This window comes from Hyperolius riggenbachi, chromosome 12 (assembly GCF_040937935.1).
Source record: "Hyperolius riggenbachi isolate aHypRig1 chromosome 12, aHypRig1.pri, whole genome shotgun sequence".
NCBI lineage: Eukaryota > Metazoa > Chordata > Amphibia > Anura > Hyperoliidae > Hyperolius > Hyperolius riggenbachi.
The window spans coordinates 79,970,337-79,989,693 of NC_090657.1; the positions used below are offsets into that span (position 1 = coordinate 79,970,337).

The following is a 19,357-nucleotide window of genomic DNA, read 5'->3' on the forward strand; positions in this document are numbered from 1 at the left end:
CACAAAAGATCAATATCGGCAAGGTAGTGTGGCCGAGCGGTCTAAGGTGCTGGATTTAGGCTCCAGTCTCTTTGGAGGTGTGGGTTCAAATCCCACCACTGCCAGTCTGCAACTTCTATCTTGCCTCACAGGCCTCTTGTGGATCTCCTACGTCCATTTATCAACAAGAAAGCTCAAATACTTCTCTTTTCCTCCATCAGCTTGCACAACAACATGAATGAGGCGTACCCAGCACCACACTTTCTTTCACCGCTACAAAGGAATACAGTTTAGAAAAAAAAAGTGCTTAAAATGGCTTAAGACCTTTACATGCACTTTTCCACTGGATTCTGACAATGTGCCACAGCTCATAACTCCTGGCTGTGGAGGACCTTTTGACAGCAACAGTGGCAACAGATAGGACTTTCTACAAAGTAAACAGGGCAAAGATCTCATTTAGATTACTGAGGTGAGATCTGCCCCTATTACCCAATAGTAGGCAAATGTTTCCTCTCAATTGTAGGTGAATGGCATTTTAGGTATACGTGCAATAGCATCTATTCCAGTGCTACGGGCTACATTGTACATTGTACGTAAGTGGACAATTGTGATTTTTTTAGACAGGTGACGTTACTTTTGCATAAAAGCTGATACATTAACTACGTGGGCAGTTAGGGGTTTGAGAGGATGTCTTTTATTGTACGCCAGGCCAAAGCAGGTTTTCTCAACCAGGGTTCCCTGGAAGCCCAAGCTTCCTTCAGGACTTTTCAGGGGTTCCCTGGCATTTTCCCCACTTGCCCCAGTAAGGTCGGTTTCCTTGAGATGCAAAAATTATTTGAAGGCTTCCTCCAGGGTCTCATGATGGGAATACACCATGAGATTTTTTGGCAGATAGTTGGTTCGATAGATAATTTAATGCATATCCGATCTGATTTTCGATCGAAAAATCGATCGGGAAAAGCGATCGGACAGTAGGTGCTGCACTCAGTGGTATCAGAGCAATGGAACAAAAGTCAGTACTGTTATGCGTTCTTCCTTATGGAACTGAGAATGGCTGCCAACATGCAGCATATCCCCAGATGATAACCTGTTGACGGCACAGTAATTAACCGCTTAACCTTTGACTCTTGAAAAACGTGTCTTAAAGCACGCAAGAGTAGACATCCGCAGGGTAGTGTGGCCGAGCGGTCTAAGGCGCTGGATTAAGGCTCCAGTCTCCTCGGAGGCGTGGGTTCAAATCCCACCACTGCCAGCCTTTAACTTCTCGCTTGCTTGACAAGGATGTACTATGTAGGAAAGATAAGGCCTCAGCTCCTCTGGTTTTAACACTTGCTCAAATACTTGTCCAAGCTTATACATCAGGGCCACTTGAGGAGCTTATCTTGGTCAGAAATTAATGGATTAGTCTTCTCAAATGTAGCATTTGAGAAGACTAATCCATTGATTCTGCTGTGGCATAGAGTGCTTTACCTGCACTTTCCTAGGTGCTGTCATCAGAGGCATAGAACCAAAGCCAGTACTGTCAAGTGTTTTCTCTTTCCGCGGTAATGAGAATAGGTGCATACATGCAGCATGTCCCCAGTTGATTACTTGTTGATGGCACAATAATGAACCACTCAACATTCCACTCATACAAACCTCATTTTAAAAGCACACAAAAGATCGATATCGGCAAGGTAGTGTGGCCGAGCGGTCTAAGGCGCTGGATTTAGGCTCCAGTCTCTTTGGAGGCGTGGGTTCAAATCCCACCACTGCCAGTCTGCAACTTCTATCTTGCCTCACAGGCCTCTTGTGGATCTCCTACGTCCCTTTATCAACAAGAAAGCTCAAATACTTCTCTTTTCCTCCATCAGCTTGCACAACAACATGAATGAGGCGTACCCAGCACCACACTTTCTTTCACCGCTACAAAGGAATACAGTTTAGAAAAAAAAAGTGCTTAAAATGGCTTAAGACCTTTACATGCACTTTTCCACTGGATTCTGACAATGTGCCACAGCTCATAACTCCTGGCTGTGGAGGACCTTTTGACAGCAACAGTGGCAACAGATAGGACTTTCTACAAAGTAAACAGGGCAAAGATCTCATTTAGATTACTGAGGTGAGATCTGCCCCTATTACCCAATAGTAGGCAAATGTTTCCTCTCAATTGTAGGTGAATGGCATTTTAGGTATACGTGCAATAGCATCTATTCCAGTGCTACGGGCTACATTGTACATTGTACGTAAGTGGACAATTGTGATTTTTTTAGACAGGTGACGTTACTTTTGCATAAAAGCTGATACATTAACTACGTGGGCAGTTAGGGGTTTGAGAGGATGTCTTTTATTGTACGCCAGGCCAAAGCAGGTTTTCTCAACCAGGGTTCCCTGGAAGCCCAAGCTTCCTTCAGGACTTTTCAGGGGTTCCCTGGCATTTTCCCCACTTGCCCCAGTAAGGTCGGTTTCCTTGAGATGCAAAAATTATTTTAAGGCTTCCTCCAGGGTCTCATGATGGGAATACACCATGAGATTTTTTGGCAGATAGTTGGTTCGATAGATAATTTAATGCATATCCGATCTGATTTTCGATCGAAAAATCGATCGGGAAAAGCGATCGGACAGTAGGTGCTGCACTCAGTGGTATCAGAGCAATGGAACAAAAGTCAGTACTGTTATGCGTTCTTCCTTATGGAACAGAGAATGGCTGCCAACATGCAGCATATCCCCAGATGATAACCTGTTGACGGCACAGTAATTAACCGCTTAACCTTTGACTCTTGAAAAACGTGTCTTAAAGCACGCAAGAGTAGACATCCGCAGGGTAGTGTGGCCGAGCGGTCTAAGGCGCTGGATTAAGGCTCCAGTCTCCTCGGAGGCGTGGGTTCAAATCCCACCACTGCCAGCCTTTAACTTCTTGCTTGCTTGACAAGGATGTACTATGTAGGAAAGATAAGGCCTCAGCTCCTCTGGTTTTAACACTTGCTCAAATACTTGTCCAAGCTTATACATCAGGGCCACTTGAGGAGCTTATCTTGGTCAGAAATTAATGGATTAGTCTTCTCAAATGTAGCATTTGAGAAGACTAATCCATTGATTCTGCTGTGGCATAGAGTGCTTTACCTGCACTTTCCTAGGTGCTGTCATCAGAGGCATAGAACCAAAGCCAGTACTGTCAAGTGTTTTCTCTTTCCGCGGTAATGAGAATAGGTGCATACATGCAGCATGTCCCCAGTTGATTACTTGTTGATGGCACAATAATGAACCACTCAACATTCCACTCATACAAACCTCATTTTAAAAGCACACAAAAGATCGATATCGGCAAGGTAGTGTGGCCGAGCGGTCTAAGGCGCTGGATTTAGGCTCCAGTCTCTTTGGAGGCGTGGGTTCAAATCCCACCACTGCCAGTCTCCAACTTCTATCTTGCCTCACAGGCCTCTTGTGGATCTCCTACGTCCCTTCATCAACAAGAAAGCTCAAATACTTCTCTTTTCCTCCATCAGCTTGCACAACAACATGAATGAGGCGTACCCAGCACCACACTTTCTTTCACCGCTACAAAGGAATACAGTTTAGAAAAAAAAAGTGCTTAAAATGGCTTAAGACCTTTACATGCACTTTTCCACTGGATTCTGACAATGTGCCACAGCTCATAACTCCTGGCTGTGGAGGACCTTTTGACAGCAACAGTGGCAACAGATAGGACTTTCTACAAAGTAAACAGGGCAAAGATCTCATTTAGATTACTGAGGTGAGATCTGCCCCTATTACCCAATAGTAGGCAAATGTTTCCTCTCAATTGTAGGTGAATGGCATTTTAGGTATACGTGCAATAGCATCTATTCCAGTGCTACGGGCTACATTGTACATTGTACGTAAGTGGACAATTGTGATTTTTTTAGACAGGTGACATTACTTTTGCATAAAAGCTGATACATTAACTACGTGGGCAGTTAGGGGTTTGAGAGGATGTCTTTTATTGTACGCCAGGCCAAAGCAGGTTTTCTCAACCAGGGTTCCCTGGAAGCCCAAGCTTCCTTCAGGACTTTTCAGGGGTTCCCTGGCATTTTCCCCACTTGCCCCAGTAAGGTCGGTTTCCTTGAGATGCAAAAATTATTTTAAGGCTTCCTCCAGGGTCTCATGATGGGAATACACCATGAGATTTTTTGGCAGATAGTTGGTTCGATAGATAATTTAATGCATATCCGATCTGATTTTCGATCGGAAAATCGATCGGGAAAAGCGATCGGACAGTAGGTGCTGCACTCAGTGGTATCAGAGCAATGGAACAAAAGTCAGTACTGTTATGCGTTCTTCCTTATGGAACTGAGAATGGCTGCCAACATGCAGCATATCCCCAGATGATAACCTGTTGACGGCACAGTAATTAACCGCTTAACCTTTGACTCTTGAAAAACGTGTCTTAAAGCACGCAAGAGTAGACATCCGCAGGGTAGTGTGGCCGAGCGGTCTAAGGCGCTGGATTAAGGCTCCAGTCTCCTCGGAGGCGTGGGTTCAAATCCCACCACTGCCAGCCTTTAATTTCTCGCTTGCTTGACAAGGATGTACTATGTAGGAAAGATAAGGCCTCAGCTCCTCTGGTTTTAACACTTGCTCAAATACTTGTCCAAGCTTATACATCAGGGCCACTTGAGGAGCTTATCTTGGTCAGAAATTAATGGATTAGTCTTCTCAAATGTAACATTTGAGAAGACTAATCCATTGATTCTGCTGTGGCATAGAGTGCTTTACCTGCACTTTCCTAGGTGCTGTCATCAGAGGCATAGAACCAAAGCCAGTACTGTCAAGTGTTTTCTCTTTCCACGGTAATGAGAATAGGTGCATACATGCAGCATGTCCCCAGTTGATTACTTGTTGATGGCACAATAATGAACCACTCAACATTCCACTCATACAAACCTCATTTTAAAAGCACACAAAAGATTGATATCGGCAAGGTAGTGTGGCCGAGCGGTCTAAGGCGCTGGATTTAGGCTCCAGTCTCTTTGGAGGCGTGGGTTCAAATCCCACCACTGCCAGTCTACAACTTCTATCTTGCCTCACAGGCCTCTTGTGGATCTCCTACGTCCCTTCATCAACAACAAGAAAGCTCAAATACTTCTCTTTTCCTCCATCAGCTTGCACAACAACATGAATGAGGCGTACCCAGCACCACACTTTCTTTCACCGCTACAAAGGAATACAGTTTAGAAAAAAAAAGTGCTTAAAATGGCTTAAGACCTTTACATGCACTTTTCCACTGGATTCTGACAATGTGCCACAGCTCATAACTCCTGGCTGTGGAGGACCTTTTGACAGCAACAGTGGCAACAGATAGGACTTTCTACAAAGTAAACAGGGCAAAGATCTCATTTAGATTACTGAGGTGAGATCTGCCCCTATTACCCAATAGTAGGCAAATGTTTCCTCTCAATTGTAGGTGAATGGCATTTTAGGTATACGTGCAATAGCATCTATTCCAGTGCTACGGGCTACATTGTACATTGTACGTAAGTGGACAATTGTGATTTTTTTAGACAGGTGACATTACTTTTGCATAAAAGCTGATACATTAACTACGTGGGCAGTTAGGGGTTTGAGAGGATGTCTTTTATTGTACGCCAGGCCAAAGCAGGTTTTCTCAACCAGGGTTCCCTGGAAGCCCAAGCTTCCTTCAGGACTTTTCAGGGGTTCCCTGGCATTTTCCCCACTTGCCCCAGTAAGGTCGGTTTCCTTGAGATGCAAAAATTATTTGAAGGCTTCCTCCAGGGTCTCATGATGGGAATACACCATGAGATTTTTTGGCAGATAGTTGGTTCGATAGATAATTTAATGCATATCCGATCTGATTTTCGATCGGAAAATCGATCGGGAAAAGCGATCGGACAGTAGGTGCTGCACTCAGTGGTATCAGAGCAATGGAACAAAAGTCAGTACTGTTATGCGTTCTTCCTTATGGAACTGAGAATGGCTGCCAACATGCAGCATATCCCCAGATGATAACCTGTTGACGGCACAGTAATTAACCGCTTAACCTTTGACTCTTGAAAAACGTGTCTTAAAGCACGCAAGAGTAGACATCCGCAGGGTAGTGTGGCCGAGCGGTCTAAGGCGCTGGATTAAGGCTCCAGTCTCCTCGGAGGCGTGGGTTCAAATCCCACCACTGCCAGCCTTTAATTTCTCGCTTGCTTGACAAGGATGTACTATGTAGGAAAGATAAGGCCTCAGCTCCTCTGGTTTTAACACTTGCTCAAATACTTGTCCAAGCTTATACATCAGGGCCACTTGAGGAGCTTATCTTGGTCAGAAATTAATGGATTAGTCTTCTCAAATGTAACATTTGAGAAGACTAATCCATTGATTCTGCTGTGGCATAGAGTGCTTTACCTGCACTTTCCTAGGTGCTGTCATCAGAGGCATAGAACCAAAGCCAGTACTGTCAAGTGTTTTCTCTTTCCACGGTAATGAGAATAGGTGCATACATGCAGCATGTCCCCAGTTGATTACTTGTTGATGGCACAATAATGAACCACTCAACATTCCACTCATACAAACCTCATTTTAAAAGCACACAAAAGATTGATATCGGCAAGGTAGTGTGGCCGAGCGGTCTAAGGCGCTGGATTTAGGCTCCAGTCTCTTTGGAGGCGTGGGTTCAAATCCCACCACTGCCAGTCTACAACTTCTATCTTGCCTCACAGGCCTCTTGTGGATCTCCTACGTCCCTTCATCAACAACAAGAAAGCTCAAATACTTCTCTTTTCCTCCATCAGCTTGCACAACAACATGAATGAGGCGTACCCAGCACCACACTTTCTTTCACCGCTACAAAGGAATACAGTTTAGAAAAAAAAAGTGCTTAAAATGGCTTAAGACCTTTACATGCACTTTTCCACTGGATTCTGACAATGTGCCACAGCTCATAACTCCTGGCTGTGGAGGACCTTTTGACAGCAACAGTGGCAACAGATAGGACTTTCTACAAAGTAAACAGGGCAAAGATCTCATTTAGATTACTGAGGTGAGATCTGCCCCTATTACCCAATAGTAGGCAAATGTTTCCTCTCAATTGTAGGTGAATGGCATTTTAGGTATACGTGCAATAGCATCTATTCCAGTGCTACGGGCTACATTGTACATTGTACGTAAGTGGACAATTGTGATTTTTTTAGACAGGTGACGTTACTTTTGCATAAAAGCTGATACATTAACTACGTGGGCAGTTAGGGGTTTGAGAGGATGTCTTTTATTGTACGCCAGGCCAAAGCAGGTTTTCTCAACCAGGGTTCCCTGGAAGCCCAAGCTTCCTTCAGGACTTTTCAGGGGTTCCCTGGCATTTTCCCCACTTGCCCCAGTAAGGTCGGTTTCCTTGAGATGCAAAAATTATTTTAAGGCTTCCTCCAGGGTCTCATGATGGGAATACACCATGAGATTTTTTGGCAGATAGTTGGTTCGATAGATAATTTAATGCATATCCGATCTGATTTTCGATCGGAAAATCGATCGGGAAAAGCGATCGGACAGTAGGTGCTGCACTCAGTGGTATCAGAGCAATGGAACAAAAGTCAGTACTGTTATGCGTTCTTCCTTATGGAACTGAGAATGGCTGCCAACATGCAGCATATCCCCAGATGATAACCTGTTGACGGCACAGTAATTAACCGCTTAACCTTTGACTCTTGAAAAACGTGTCTTAAAGCACGCAAGAGTAGACATCCGCAGGGTAGTGTGGCCGAGCGGTCTAAGGCGCTGGATTAAGGCTCCAGTCTCCTCGGAGGCGTGGGTTCAAATCCCACCACTGCCAGCCTTTAATTTCTCGCTTGCTTGACAAGGATGTACTATGTAGGAAAGATAAGGCCTCAGCTCCTCTGGTTTTAACACTTGCTCAAATACTTGTCCAAGCTTATACATCAGGGCCACTTGAGGAGCTTATCTTGGTCAGAAATTAATGGATTAGTCTTCTCAAATGTAACATTTGAGAAGACTAATCCATTGATTCTGCTGTGGCATAGAGTGCTTTACCTGCACTTTCCTAGGTGCTGTCATCAGAGGCATAGAACCAAAGCCAGTACTGTCAAGTGTTTTCTCTTTCCACGGTAATGAGAATAGGTGCATACATGCAGCATGTCCCCAGTTGATTACTTGTTGATGGCACAATAATGAACCACTCAACATTCCACTCATACAAACCTCATTTTAAAAGCACACAAAAGATTGATATCGGCAAGGTAGTGTGGCCGAGCGGTCTAAGGCGCTGGATTTAGGCTCCAGTCTCTTTGGAGGCGTGGGTTCAAATCCCACCACTGCCAGTCTACAACTTCTATCTTGCCTCACAGGCCTCTTGTGGATCTCCTACGTCCCTTCATCAACAACAAGAAAGCTCAAATACTTCTCTTTTCCTCCATCAGCTTGCACAACAACATGAATGAGGCGTACCCAGCACCACACTTTCTTTCACCGCTACAAAGGAATACAGTTTAGAAAAAAAAAGTGCTTAAAATGGCTTAAGACCTTTACATGCACTTTTCCACTGGATTCTGACAATGTGCCACAGCTCATAACTCCTGGCTGTGGAGGACCTTTTGACAGCAACAGTGGCAACAGATAGGACTTTCTACAAAGTAAACAGGGCAAAGATCTCATTTAGATTACTGAGGTGAGATCTGCCCCTATTACCCAATAGTAGGCAAATGTTTCCTCTCAATTGTAGGTGAATGGCATTTTAGGTATACGTGCAATAGCATCTATTCCAGTGCTACGGGCTACATTGTACATTGTACGTAAGTGGACAATTGTGATTTTTTTAGACAGGTGACGTTACTTTTGCATAAAAGCTGATACATTAACTACGTGGGCAGTTAGGGGTTTGAGAGGATGTCTTTTATTGTACGCCAGGCCAAAGCAGGTTTTCTCAACCAGGGTTCCCTGGAAGCCCAAGCTTCCTTCAGGACTTTTCAGGGGTTCCCTGGCATTTTCCCCACTTGCCCCAGTAAGGTCGGTTTCCTTGAGATGCAAAAATTATTTTAAGGCTTCCTCCAGGGTCTCATGATGGGAATACACCATGAGATTTTTTGGCAGATAGTTGGTTCGATAGATAATTTAATGCATATCCGATCTGATTTTCGATCGAAAAATCGATCGGGAAAAGCGATCGGACAGTAGGTGCTGCACTCAGTGGTATCAGAGCAATGGAACAAAAGTCAGTACTGTTATGCGTTCTTCCTTATGGAACAGAGAATGGCTGCCAACATGCAGCATATCCCCAGATGATAACCTGTTGACGGCACAGTAATTAACCGCTTAACCTTTGACTCTTGAAAAACGTGTCTTAAAGCACGCAAGAGTAGACATCCGCAGGGTAGTGTGGCCGAGCGGTCTAAGGCGCTGGATTAAGGCTCCAGTCTCCTCGGAGGCGTGGGTTCAAATCCCACCACTGCCAGCCTTTAACTTCTTGCTTGCTTGACAAGGATGTACTATGTAGGAAAGATAAGGCCTCAGCTCCTCTGGTTTTAACACTTGCTCAAATACTTGTCCAAGCTTATACATCAGGGCCACTTGAGGAGCTTATCTTGGTCAGAAATTAATGGATTAGTCTTCTCAAATGTAGCATTTGAGAAGACTAATCCATTGATTCTGCTGTGGCATAGAGTGCTTTACCTGCACTTTCCTAGGTGCTGTCATCAGAGGCATAGAACCAAAGCCAGTACTGTCAAGTGTTTTCTCTTTCCGCGGTAATGAGAATAGGTGCATACATGCAGCATGTCCCCAGTTGATTACTTGTTGATGGCACAATAATGAACCACTCAACATTCCACTCATACAAACCTCATTTTAAAAGCACACAAAAGATCGATATCGGCAAGGTAGTGTGGCCGAGCGGTCTAAGGCGCTGGATTTAGGCTCCAGTCTCTTTGGAGGCGTGGGTTCAAATCCCACCACTGCCAGTCTCCAACTTCTATCTTGCCTCACAGGCCTCTTGTGGATCTCCTACGTCCCTTCATCAACAAGAAAGCTCAAATACTTCTCTTTTCCTCCATCAGCTTGCACAACAACATGAATGAGGCGTACCCAGCACCACACTTTCTTTCACCGCTACAAAGGAATACAGTTTAGAAAAAAAAAGTGCTTAAAATGGCTTAAGACCTTTACATGCACTTTTCCACTGGATTCTGACAATGTGCCACAGCTCATAACTCCTGGCTGTGGAGGACCTTTTGACAGCAACAGTGGCAACAGATAGGACTTTCTACAAAGTAAACAGGGCAAAGATCTCATTTAGATTACTGAGGTGAGATCTGCCCCTATTACCCAATAGTAGGCAAATGTTTCCTCTCAATTGTAGGTGAATGGCATTTTAGGTATACGTGCAATAGCATCTATTCCAGTGCTACGGGCTACATTGTACATTGTACGTAAGTGGACAATTGTGATTTTTTTAGACAGGTGACATTACTTTTGCATAAAAGCTGATACATTAACTACGTGGGCAGTTAGGGGTTTGAGAGGATGTCTTTTATTGTACGCCAGGCCAAAGCAGGTTTTCTCAACCAGGGTTCCCTGGAAGCCCAAGCTTCCTTCAGGACTTTTCAGGGGTTCCCTGGCATTTTCCCCACTTGCCCCAGTAAGGTCGGTTTCCTTGAGATGCAAAAATTATTTTAAGGCTTCCTCCAGGGTCTCATGATGGGAATACACCATGAGATTTTTTGGCAGATAGTTGGTTCAATAGATAATTTAATGCATATCCGATCTGATTTTCGATCGGATAATCGATCGGGAAAAGCGATCGGACAGTAGGTGCTGCACTCAGTGGTATCAGAGCAATGGAACAAAAGTCAGTACTGTTATGCGTTCTTCCTGATGGAACTGAGAATGGCTGCCAACATGCAGCATATCCCCAGATGATAACCTGTTGACGGCACAGTAATTAACCGCTTAACCTTTGACTCTTGAAAAACGTGTCTTAAAGCACGCAAGAGTAGACATCTGCAGGGTAGTGTGGCCGAGCGGTCTAAGGCGCTGGATTAAGGCTCCAGTCTCCTCGGAGGCGTGGGTTCAAATCCCACCACTGCCAGCCTTTAACTTCTCGCTTGCTTGACAAGGATGTACTATGTAGGAAAGATAAGGCCTCAGCTCCTCTGGTTTTAACACTTGCTCAAATACTTGTCCAAGCTTATACATCAGGGCCACTTGAGGAGCTTATCTTGGTCAGAAATTAATGGATTAGTCTTCTCAAATGTAGCATTTGAGAAGACTAATCCATTGATTCTGCTGTGGCATAGAGTGCTTTACCTGCACTTTCCTAGGTGCTGTCATCAGAGGCATAGAACCAAAGCCAGTACTGTCAAGTGTTTTCTCTTTCCGCGGTAATGAGAATAGGTGCATACATGCAGCATGTCCCCAGTTGATTACTTGTTGATGGCACAATAATGAACCACTCAACATTCCACTCATACAAACCTCATTTTAAAAGCACACAAAAGATCGATATCGGCAAGGTAGTGTGGCCGAGCGGTCTAAGGCGCTGGATTTAGGCTCCAGTCTCTTTGGAGGCGTGGGTTCAAATCCCACCACTGCCAGTCTGCAACTTCTATCTTGCCTCACAGGCCTCTTGTGGATCTCCTACGTCCCTTCATCAACAAGAAAGCTCAAATACTTCTCTTTTCCTCCATCAGCTTGCACAACAACATGAATGAGGCGTACCCAGCACCACACTTTCTTTCACCGCTACAAAGGAATACAGTTTAGAAAAAAAAAGTGCTTAAAATGGCTTAAGACCTTTACATGCACTTTTCCACTGGATTCTGACAATGTGCCACAGCTCATAACTCCTGGCTGTGGAGGACCTTTTGACAGCAACAGTGGCAACAGATAGGACTTTCTACAAAGTAAACAGGGCAAAGATCTCATTTAGATTACTGAGGTGAGATCTGCCCCTATTACCCAATAGTAGGCAAATGTTTCCTCTCAATTGTAGGTGAATGGCATTTTAGGTATACGTGCAATAGCATCTATTCCAGTGCTACGGGCTACATTGTACATTGTACGTAAGTGGACAATTGTGATTTTTTTAGACAGGTGACATTACTTTTGCATAAAAGCTGATACATTAACTACGTGGGCAGTTAGGGGTTTGAGAGGATGTCTTTTATTGTACGCCAGGCCAAAGCAGGCTTTCTCAACCAGGGTTCCCTGGAAGCCCAAGCTTCCTTCAGGACTTTTCAGGGGTTCCCTGGCATTTTCCCCACTTGCCCCAGTAAGGTCGGTTTCCTTGAGATGCAGAAATTATTTGAAGGCTTCCTCCAGGGTCTCATGATGGGAATACACCATGAGATTTTTTGGCAGATAGTTGGTTCGATAGATAATTTAATGCATATCCGATCTGATTTTCGATCGAAAAATCGATCGGGAAAAGCGATCGGACAGTAGGTGCTGCACTCAGTGGTATCAGAGCAATGGAACAAAAGTCAGTACTGTTATGCGTTCTTCCTTATGGAACTGAGAATGGCTGCCAACATGCAGCATATCCCCAGATGATAACCTGTTGACGGCACAGTAATTAACCGCTTAACCTTTGACTCTTGAAAAACGTGTCTTAAAGCACGCAAGAGTAGACATCCGCAGGGTAGTGTGGCCGAGCGGTCTAAGGCGCTGGATTAAGGCTCCAGTCTCCTCGGAGGCGTGGGTTCAAATCCCACCACTGCCAGCCTTTAACTTCTCGCTTGCTTGACAAGGATGTACTATGTAGGAAAGATAAGGCCTCAGCTCCTCTGGTTTTAACACTTGCTCAAATACTTGTCCAAGCTTATACATCAGGGCCACTTGAGGAGCTTATCTTGGTCAGAAATTAATGGATTAGTCTTCTCAAATGTAGCATTTGAGAAGACTAATCCATTGATTCTGCTGTGGCATAGAGTGCTTTACCTGCACTTTCCTAGGTGCTGTCATCAGAGGCATAGAACCAAAGCCAGTACTGTCAAGTGTTTTCTCTTTCCGCGGTAATGAGAATAGGTGCATACATGCAGCATGTCCCCAGTTGATTACTTGTTGATGGCACAATAATGAACCACTCAACATTCCACTCATACAAACCTCATTTTAAAAGCACACAAAAGATCGATATCGGCAAGGTAGTGTGGCCGAGCGGTCTAAGGCGCTGGATTTAGGCTCCAGTCTCTTTGGAGGCGTGGGTTCAAATCCCACCACTGCCAGTCTGCAACTTCTATCTTGCCTCACAGGCCTCTTGTGGATCTCCTACGTCCCTTCATCAACAAGAAAGCTCAAATACTTCTCTTTTCCTCCATCAGCTTGCACAACAACATGAATGAGGCGTACCCAGCACCACACTTTCTTTCACCGCTACAAAGGAATACAGTTTAGAAAAAAAAAGTGCTTAAAATGGCTTAAGACCTTTACATGCACTTTTCCACTGGATTCTGACAATGTGCCACAGCTCATAACTCCTGGCTGTGGAGGACCTTTTGACAGCAACAGTGGCAACAGATAGGACTTTCTACAAAGTAAACAGGGCAAAGATCTCATTTAGATTACTGAGGTGAGATCTGCCCCTATTACCCAATAGTAGGCAAATGTTTCCTCTCAATTGTAGGTGAATGGCATTTTAGGTATACGTGCAATAGCATCTATTCCAGTGCTACGGGCTACATTGTACATTGTACGTAAGTGGACAATTGTGATTTTTTTAGACAGGTGACATTACTTTTGCATAAAAGCTGATACATTAACTACGTGGGCAGTTAGGGGTTTGAGAGGATGTCTTTTATTGTACGCCAGGCCAAAGCAGGTTTTCTCAACCAGGGTTCCCTGGAAGCCCAAGCTTCCTTCAGGACTTTTCAGGGGTTCCCTGGCATTTTCCCCACTTGCCCCAGTAAGGTCGGTTTCCTTGAGATGCAAAAATTATTTTAAGGCTTCCTCCAGGGTCTCATGATGGGAATACACCATGAGATTTTTTGGCAGATAGTTGGTTCGATAGATAATTTAATGCATATCCGATCTGATTTTCGATCGAAAAATCGATCGGGAAAAGCGATCGGACAGTAGGTGCTGCACTCAGTGGTATCAGAGCAATGGAACAAAAGTCAGTACTGTTATGCGTTCTTCCTTATGGAACTGAGAATGGCTGCCAACATGCAGCATATCCCCAGATGATAACCTGTTGACGGCACAGTAATTAACCGCTTAACCTTTGACTCTTGAAAAACGTGTCTTAAAGCACGCAAGAGTAGACATCCGCAGGGTAGTGTGGCCGAGCGGTCTAAGGCGCTGGATTAAGGCTCCAGTCTCCTCGGAGGCGTGGGTTCAAATCCCACCACTGCCAGCCTTTAACTTCTCGCTTGCTTGACAAGGATGTACTATGTAGGAAAGATAAGGCCTCAGCTCCTCTGGTTTTAACACTTGCTCAAATACTTGTCCAAGCTTATACATCAGGGCCACTTGAGGAGCTTATCTTGGTCAGAAATTAATGGATTAGTCTTCTCAAATGTAGCATTTGAGAAGACTAATCCATTGATTCTGCTGTGGCATAGAGTGCTTTACCTGCACTTTCCTAGGTGCTGTCATCAGAGGCATAGAACCAAAGCCAGTACTGTCAAGTGTTTTCTCTTTCCGCGGTAATGAGAATAGGTGCATACATGCAGCATGTCCCCAGTTGATTACTTGTTGATGGCACAATAATGAACCACTCAACATTCCACTCATACAAACCTCATTTTAAAAGCACACAAAAGATCGATATCGGCAAGGTAGTGTGGCCGAGCGGTCTAAGGCGCTGGATTTAGGCTCCAGTCTCTTTGGAGGCGTGGGTTCAAATCCCACCACTGCCAGTCTGCAACTTCTATCTTGCCTCACAGGCCTCTTGTGGATCTCCTACGTCCCTTCATCAACAAGAAAGCTCAAATACTTCTCTTTTCCTCCATCAGCTTGCACAACAACATGAATGAGGCGTACCCAGCACCACACTTTCTTTCACCGCTACAAAGGAATACAGTTTAGAAAAAAAAAGTGCTTAAAATGGCTTAAGACCTTTACATGCACTTTTCCACTGGATTCTGACAATGTGCCACAGCTCATAACTCCTGGCTGTGGAGGACCTTTTGACAGCAACAGTGGCAACAGATAGGACTTTCTACAAAGTAAACAGGGCAAAGATCTCATTTAGATTACTGAGGTGAGATCTGCCCCTATTACCCAATAGTAGGCAAATGTTTCCTCTCAATTGTAGGTGAATGGCATTTTAGGTATACGTGCAATAGCATCTATTCCAGTGCTACGGGCTACATTGTACATTGTACGTAAGTGGACAATTGTGATTTTTTTAGACAGGTGACGTTACTTTTGCATAAAAGCTGATACATTAACTACGTGGGCAGTTAGGGGTTAGAGAGGATGTCTTTTATTGTACGCCAGGCCAAAGCAGGTTTTCTCAACCAGGGTTCCCTGGAAGCCCAAGCTTCCTTCAGGACTTTTCAGGGGTTCCCTGGCATTTTCCCCACTTGCCCCAGTAAGGTCGGTTTCCTTGAGATGCAAAAATTATTTGAAGGCTTCCTCCAGGGTCTCATGATGGGAATACACCATGAGATTTTTTGGCAGATAGTTGGTTCGATAGATAATTTAATGCATATCCGATCTGATTTTCGATCGAAAAATCGATCGGGAAAAGCGATCGGACAGTAGGTGCTGCACTCAGTGGTATCAGAGCAATGGAACAAAAGTCAGTACTGTTATGCGTTCTTCCTTATGGAACTGAGAATGGCTGCCAACATGCAGCATATCCCCAGATGATAACCTGTTGACGGCACAGTAATTAACCGCTTAACCTTTGACTCTTGAAAAACGTGTCTTAAAGCACGCAAGAGTAGACATCCGCAGGGTAGTGTGGCCGAGCGGTCTAAGGCGCTGGATTAAGGCTCCAGTCTCCTCGGAGGCGTGGGTTCAAATCCCACCACTGCCAGCCTTTAACTTCTCGCTTGCTTGACAAGGATGTACTATGTAGGAAAGATAAGGCCTCAGCTCCTCTGGTTTTAACACTTGCTCAAATACTTGTCCAAGCTTATACATCAGGGCCACTTGAGGAGCTTATCTTGGTCAGAAATTAATGGATTAGTCTTCTCAAATGTAGCATTTGAGAAGACTAATCCATTGATTCTGCTGTGGCATAGAGTGCTTTACCTGCACTTTCCTAGGTGCTGTCATCAGAGGCATAGAACCAAAGCCAGTACTGTCAAGTGTTTTCTCTTTCCGCGGTAATGAGAATAGGTGCATACATGCAGCATGTCCCCAGTTGATTACTTGTTGATGGCACAATAATGAACCACTCAACATTCCACTCATACAAACCTCATTTTAAAAGCACACAAAAGGTTGATATCGGCAAGGTAGTGTGGCCGAGCGGTCTAAGGCGCTGGATTTAGGCTCCAGTCTCTTTGGAGGCGTGGGTTCAAATCCCACCACTGCCAGTCTGCAACTTCTATCTTGCCTCACAGGCCTCTTGTGGATCTCCTACGTCCCTTTATCAACAAGAAAGCTCAAATACTTCTCTTTTCCTCCATCAGCTTGCACAACAACATGAATGAGGCGTACCCAGCACCACACTTTCTTTCACCGCTACAAAGGAATACAGTTTAGAAAAAAAAAGTGCTTAAAATGGCTTAAGACCTTTACATGCACTTTTCCACTGGATTCTGACAATGTGCCACAGCTCATAACTCCTGGCTGTGGAGGACCTTTTGACAGCAACAGTGGCAACAGATAGGACTTTCTACAAAGTAAACAGGGCAAAGATCTCATTTAGATTACTGAGGTGAGATCTGCCCCTATTACCCAATAGTAGGCAAATGTTTCCTCTCAATTGTAGGTGAATGGCATTTTAGGTATACGTGCAATAGCATCTATTCCAGTGCTACGGGCTACATTGTACATTGTACGTAAGTGGACAATTGTGATTTTTTTAGACAGGTGACGTTACTTTTGCATAAAAGCTGATACATTAACTACGTGGGCAGTTAGGGGTTTGAGAGGATGTCTTTTATTGTACGCCAGGCCAAAGCAGGTTTTCTCAACCAGGGTTCCCTGGAAGCCCAAGCTTCCTTCAGGACTTTTCAGGGGTTCCCTGGCATTTTCCCCACTTGCCCCAGTAAGGTCGGTTTCCTTGAGATGCAAAAATTATTTTAAGGCTTCCTCCAGGGTCTCATGATGGGAATACACCATGAGATTTTTTGGCAGATAGTTGGTTCGATAGATAATTTAATGCATATCCGATCTGATTTTCGATCGAAAAATCGATCGGGAAAAGCGATCGGACAGTAGGTGCTGCACTCAGTGGTATCAGAGCAATGGAACAAAAGTCAGTACTGTTATGCGTTCTTCCTTATGGAACAGAGAATGGCTGCCAACATGCAGCATATCCCCAGATGATAACCTGTTGACGGCACAGTAATTAACCGCTTAACCTTTGACTCTTGAAAAACGTGTCTTAAAGCACGCAAGAGTAGACATCCGCAGGGTAGTGTGGCCGAGCGGTCTAAGGCGCTGGATTAAGGCTCCAGTCTCCTCGGAGGCGTGGGTTCAAATCCCACCACTGCCAGCCTTTAACTTCTTGCTTGCTTGACAAGGATGTACTATGTAGGAAAGATAAGGCCTCAGCTCCTCTGGTTTTAACACTTGCTCAAATACTTGTCCAAGCTTATACATCAGGGCCACTTGAGGAGCTTATCTTGGTCAGAAATTAATGGATTAGTCTTCTCAAATGTAGCATTTGAGAAGACTAATCCATTGATTCTGCTGTGGCATAGAGTGCTTTACCTGCACTTTCCTAGGTGCTGTCATCAGAGGCATAGAACCAAAGCCAGTACTGTCAAGTGTTTTCTCTTTCCGCGGTAATGAGAATAGGTGCATACATGCAGCATGTCCCCAGTTGATTACTTGTTGATGGCACAATAATGAACCACTCAACATTCCACTCATACAAACCTCATTTTAAAAGCACACAAAAGATCGATATCGGCAAGGTAGTGTGGCCGAGCGGTCTAAGGCGCTGGATTTAGGCTCCAGTCTCTTTGGAGGCGTGGGTTCAAATCCCACCACTGCCAGTCTGCAACTTCTATCTTGCCTCACAGGCCTCTTGTGGATCTCCTACGTCCCTTCATCAACAAGAAAGCTCAAATACTTCTCTTTTCCTCCATCAGCTTGCACAACAACATGAATGAGGCGTACCCAGCACCACACTTTCTTTCACCGCTACAAAGGAATACAGTTTAGAAAAAAAAAGTGCTTAAAATGGCTTAAGACCTTTACATGCACTTTTCCACTGGATTCTGACAATGTGCCACAGCTCATAACTCCTGGCTGTGGAGGACCTTTTGACAGCAACAGTGGCAACAGATAGGACTTTCTACAAAGTAAACAGGGCAAAGATCTCATTTAGATTACTGAGGTGAGATCTGCCCCTATTACCCAATAGTAGGCAAATGTTTCCTCTCAATTGTAGGTGAATGGCATTTTAGGTATACGTGCAATAGCATCTATTCCAGTGCTACGGGCTACATTGTACATTGTACGTAAGTGGACAATTGTGATTTTTTTAGACAGGTGACATTACTTTTGCATAAAAGCTGATACATTAACTACGTGGGCAGTTAGGGGTTTGAGAGGATGTCTTTTATTGTACGCCAGGCCAAAGCAGGTTTTCTCAACCAGGGTTCCCTGGAAGCCCAAGCTTCCTTCAGGACTTTTCAGGGGTTCCCTGGCATTTTCCCCACTTGCCCCAGTAAGGTCGGTTTCCTTGAGATGCAAAAATTATTTTAAGGCTTCCTCCAGGGTCTCATGATGGGAATACACCATGAGATTTTTTGGCAGATAGTTGGTTCAATAGATAATTTAATGCATATCCGATCTGATTTTCGATCGGATAATCGATCGGGAAAAGCGATCGGACAGTAGGTGCTGCACTCAGTGGTATCAGAGCAATGGAACAAAAGTCAGTACTGTTATGCGTTCTTCCTGATGGAACTGAGAATGGCTGCCAACATGCAGCATATCCCCAGATGATAACCTGTTGACGGCACAGTAATTAACCGCTTAACCTTTGACTCTTGAAAAACGTGTCTTAAAGCACGCAAGAGTAGACATCTGCAGGGTAGTGTGGCCGAGCGGTCTAAGGCGCTGGATTAAGGCTCCAGTCTCCTCGGAGGCGTGGGTTCAAATCCCACCACTGCCAGCCTTTAACTTCTCGCTTGCTTGACAAGGATGTACTATGTAGGAAAGATAAGGCCTCAGCTCCTCTGGTTTTAACACTTGCTCAAATACTTGTCCAAGCTTATACATCAGGGCCACTTGAGGAGCTTATCTTGGTCAGAAATTAATGGATTAGTCTTCTCAAATG

General features: G+C 44.5%; 24 non-coding genes across 24 annotated transcripts; all 24 read left to right on the forward strand.

The window, feature by feature from the left end:
* The first annotated feature begins 22 nt into the window (after positions 1–22).
* Positions 23–104, forward strand: TRNAL-UAG (transfer RNA leucine (anticodon UAG)). The gene has a single exon. It is a non-coding gene; the product is annotated as a tRNA-Leu (tRNA).
* A 1,045-nt stretch (positions 105–1,149) lies between these two features.
* On the forward strand, positions 1,150–1,231 carry TRNAL-AAG (transfer RNA leucine (anticodon AAG)). The gene has a single exon. It is a non-coding gene; the product is annotated as a tRNA-Leu (tRNA).
* A 423-nt stretch (positions 1,232–1,654) lies between these two features.
* Positions 1,655–1,736, forward strand: TRNAL-UAG (transfer RNA leucine (anticodon UAG)). The gene has a single exon. It is a non-coding gene; the product is annotated as a tRNA-Leu (tRNA).
* A 1,045-nt stretch (positions 1,737–2,781) lies between these two features.
* Positions 2,782–2,863, forward strand: TRNAL-AAG (transfer RNA leucine (anticodon AAG)). Its single transcript has one exon. It is a non-coding gene; the product is annotated as a tRNA-Leu (tRNA).
* Positions 2,864–3,286: 423 nt separating this feature from the next.
* TRNAL-UAG (transfer RNA leucine (anticodon UAG)) lies at positions 3,287–3,368 on the forward strand. Its single transcript has one exon. It is a non-coding gene; the product is annotated as a tRNA-Leu (tRNA).
* A 1,045-nt stretch (positions 3,369–4,413) lies between these two features.
* On the forward strand, positions 4,414–4,495 carry TRNAL-AAG (transfer RNA leucine (anticodon AAG)). Its single transcript has one exon. It is a non-coding gene; the product is annotated as a tRNA-Leu (tRNA).
* Positions 4,496–4,918: 423 nt separating this feature from the next.
* On the forward strand, positions 4,919–5,000 carry TRNAL-UAG (transfer RNA leucine (anticodon UAG)). The gene has a single exon. It is a non-coding gene; the product is annotated as a tRNA-Leu (tRNA).
* Positions 5,001–6,048: 1,048 nt separating this feature from the next.
* On the forward strand, positions 6,049–6,130 carry TRNAL-AAG (transfer RNA leucine (anticodon AAG)). The gene has a single exon. It is a non-coding gene; the product is annotated as a tRNA-Leu (tRNA).
* A 423-nt stretch (positions 6,131–6,553) lies between these two features.
* On the forward strand, positions 6,554–6,635 carry TRNAL-UAG (transfer RNA leucine (anticodon UAG)). Its single transcript has one exon. It is a non-coding gene; the product is annotated as a tRNA-Leu (tRNA).
* A 1,048-nt stretch (positions 6,636–7,683) lies between these two features.
* TRNAL-AAG (transfer RNA leucine (anticodon AAG)) lies at positions 7,684–7,765 on the forward strand. Its single transcript has one exon. It is a non-coding gene; the product is annotated as a tRNA-Leu (tRNA).
* Positions 7,766–8,188: 423 nt separating this feature from the next.
* TRNAL-UAG (transfer RNA leucine (anticodon UAG)) lies at positions 8,189–8,270 on the forward strand. Its single transcript has one exon. It is a non-coding gene; the product is annotated as a tRNA-Leu (tRNA).
* Positions 8,271–9,318: 1,048 nt separating this feature from the next.
* On the forward strand, positions 9,319–9,400 carry TRNAL-AAG (transfer RNA leucine (anticodon AAG)). Its single transcript has one exon. It is a non-coding gene; the product is annotated as a tRNA-Leu (tRNA).
* Positions 9,401–9,823: 423 nt separating this feature from the next.
* On the forward strand, positions 9,824–9,905 carry TRNAL-UAG (transfer RNA leucine (anticodon UAG)). Its single transcript has one exon. It is a non-coding gene; the product is annotated as a tRNA-Leu (tRNA).
* Positions 9,906–10,950: 1,045 nt separating this feature from the next.
* On the forward strand, positions 10,951–11,032 carry TRNAL-AAG (transfer RNA leucine (anticodon AAG)). Its single transcript has one exon. It is a non-coding gene; the product is annotated as a tRNA-Leu (tRNA).
* Positions 11,033–11,455: 423 nt separating this feature from the next.
* On the forward strand, positions 11,456–11,537 carry TRNAL-UAG (transfer RNA leucine (anticodon UAG)). Its single transcript has one exon. It is a non-coding gene; the product is annotated as a tRNA-Leu (tRNA).
* Positions 11,538–12,582: 1,045 nt separating this feature from the next.
* Positions 12,583–12,664, forward strand: TRNAL-AAG (transfer RNA leucine (anticodon AAG)). The gene has a single exon. It is a non-coding gene; the product is annotated as a tRNA-Leu (tRNA).
* A 423-nt stretch (positions 12,665–13,087) lies between these two features.
* On the forward strand, positions 13,088–13,169 carry TRNAL-UAG (transfer RNA leucine (anticodon UAG)). Its single transcript has one exon. It is a non-coding gene; the product is annotated as a tRNA-Leu (tRNA).
* Positions 13,170–14,214: 1,045 nt separating this feature from the next.
* On the forward strand, positions 14,215–14,296 carry TRNAL-AAG (transfer RNA leucine (anticodon AAG)). The gene has a single exon. It is a non-coding gene; the product is annotated as a tRNA-Leu (tRNA).
* Positions 14,297–14,719: 423 nt separating this feature from the next.
* TRNAL-UAG (transfer RNA leucine (anticodon UAG)) lies at positions 14,720–14,801 on the forward strand. Its single transcript has one exon. It is a non-coding gene; the product is annotated as a tRNA-Leu (tRNA).
* Positions 14,802–15,846: 1,045 nt separating this feature from the next.
* Positions 15,847–15,928, forward strand: TRNAL-AAG (transfer RNA leucine (anticodon AAG)). Its single transcript has one exon. It is a non-coding gene; the product is annotated as a tRNA-Leu (tRNA).
* A 423-nt stretch (positions 15,929–16,351) lies between these two features.
* TRNAL-UAG (transfer RNA leucine (anticodon UAG)) lies at positions 16,352–16,433 on the forward strand. The gene has a single exon. It is a non-coding gene; the product is annotated as a tRNA-Leu (tRNA).
* Positions 16,434–17,478: 1,045 nt separating this feature from the next.
* On the forward strand, positions 17,479–17,560 carry TRNAL-AAG (transfer RNA leucine (anticodon AAG)). The gene has a single exon. It is a non-coding gene; the product is annotated as a tRNA-Leu (tRNA).
* A 423-nt stretch (positions 17,561–17,983) lies between these two features.
* TRNAL-UAG (transfer RNA leucine (anticodon UAG)) lies at positions 17,984–18,065 on the forward strand. The gene has a single exon. It is a non-coding gene; the product is annotated as a tRNA-Leu (tRNA).
* A 1,045-nt stretch (positions 18,066–19,110) lies between these two features.
* Positions 19,111–19,192, forward strand: TRNAL-AAG (transfer RNA leucine (anticodon AAG)). Its single transcript has one exon. It is a non-coding gene; the product is annotated as a tRNA-Leu (tRNA).
* Positions 19,193–19,357: the final 165 nt, after the last annotated feature.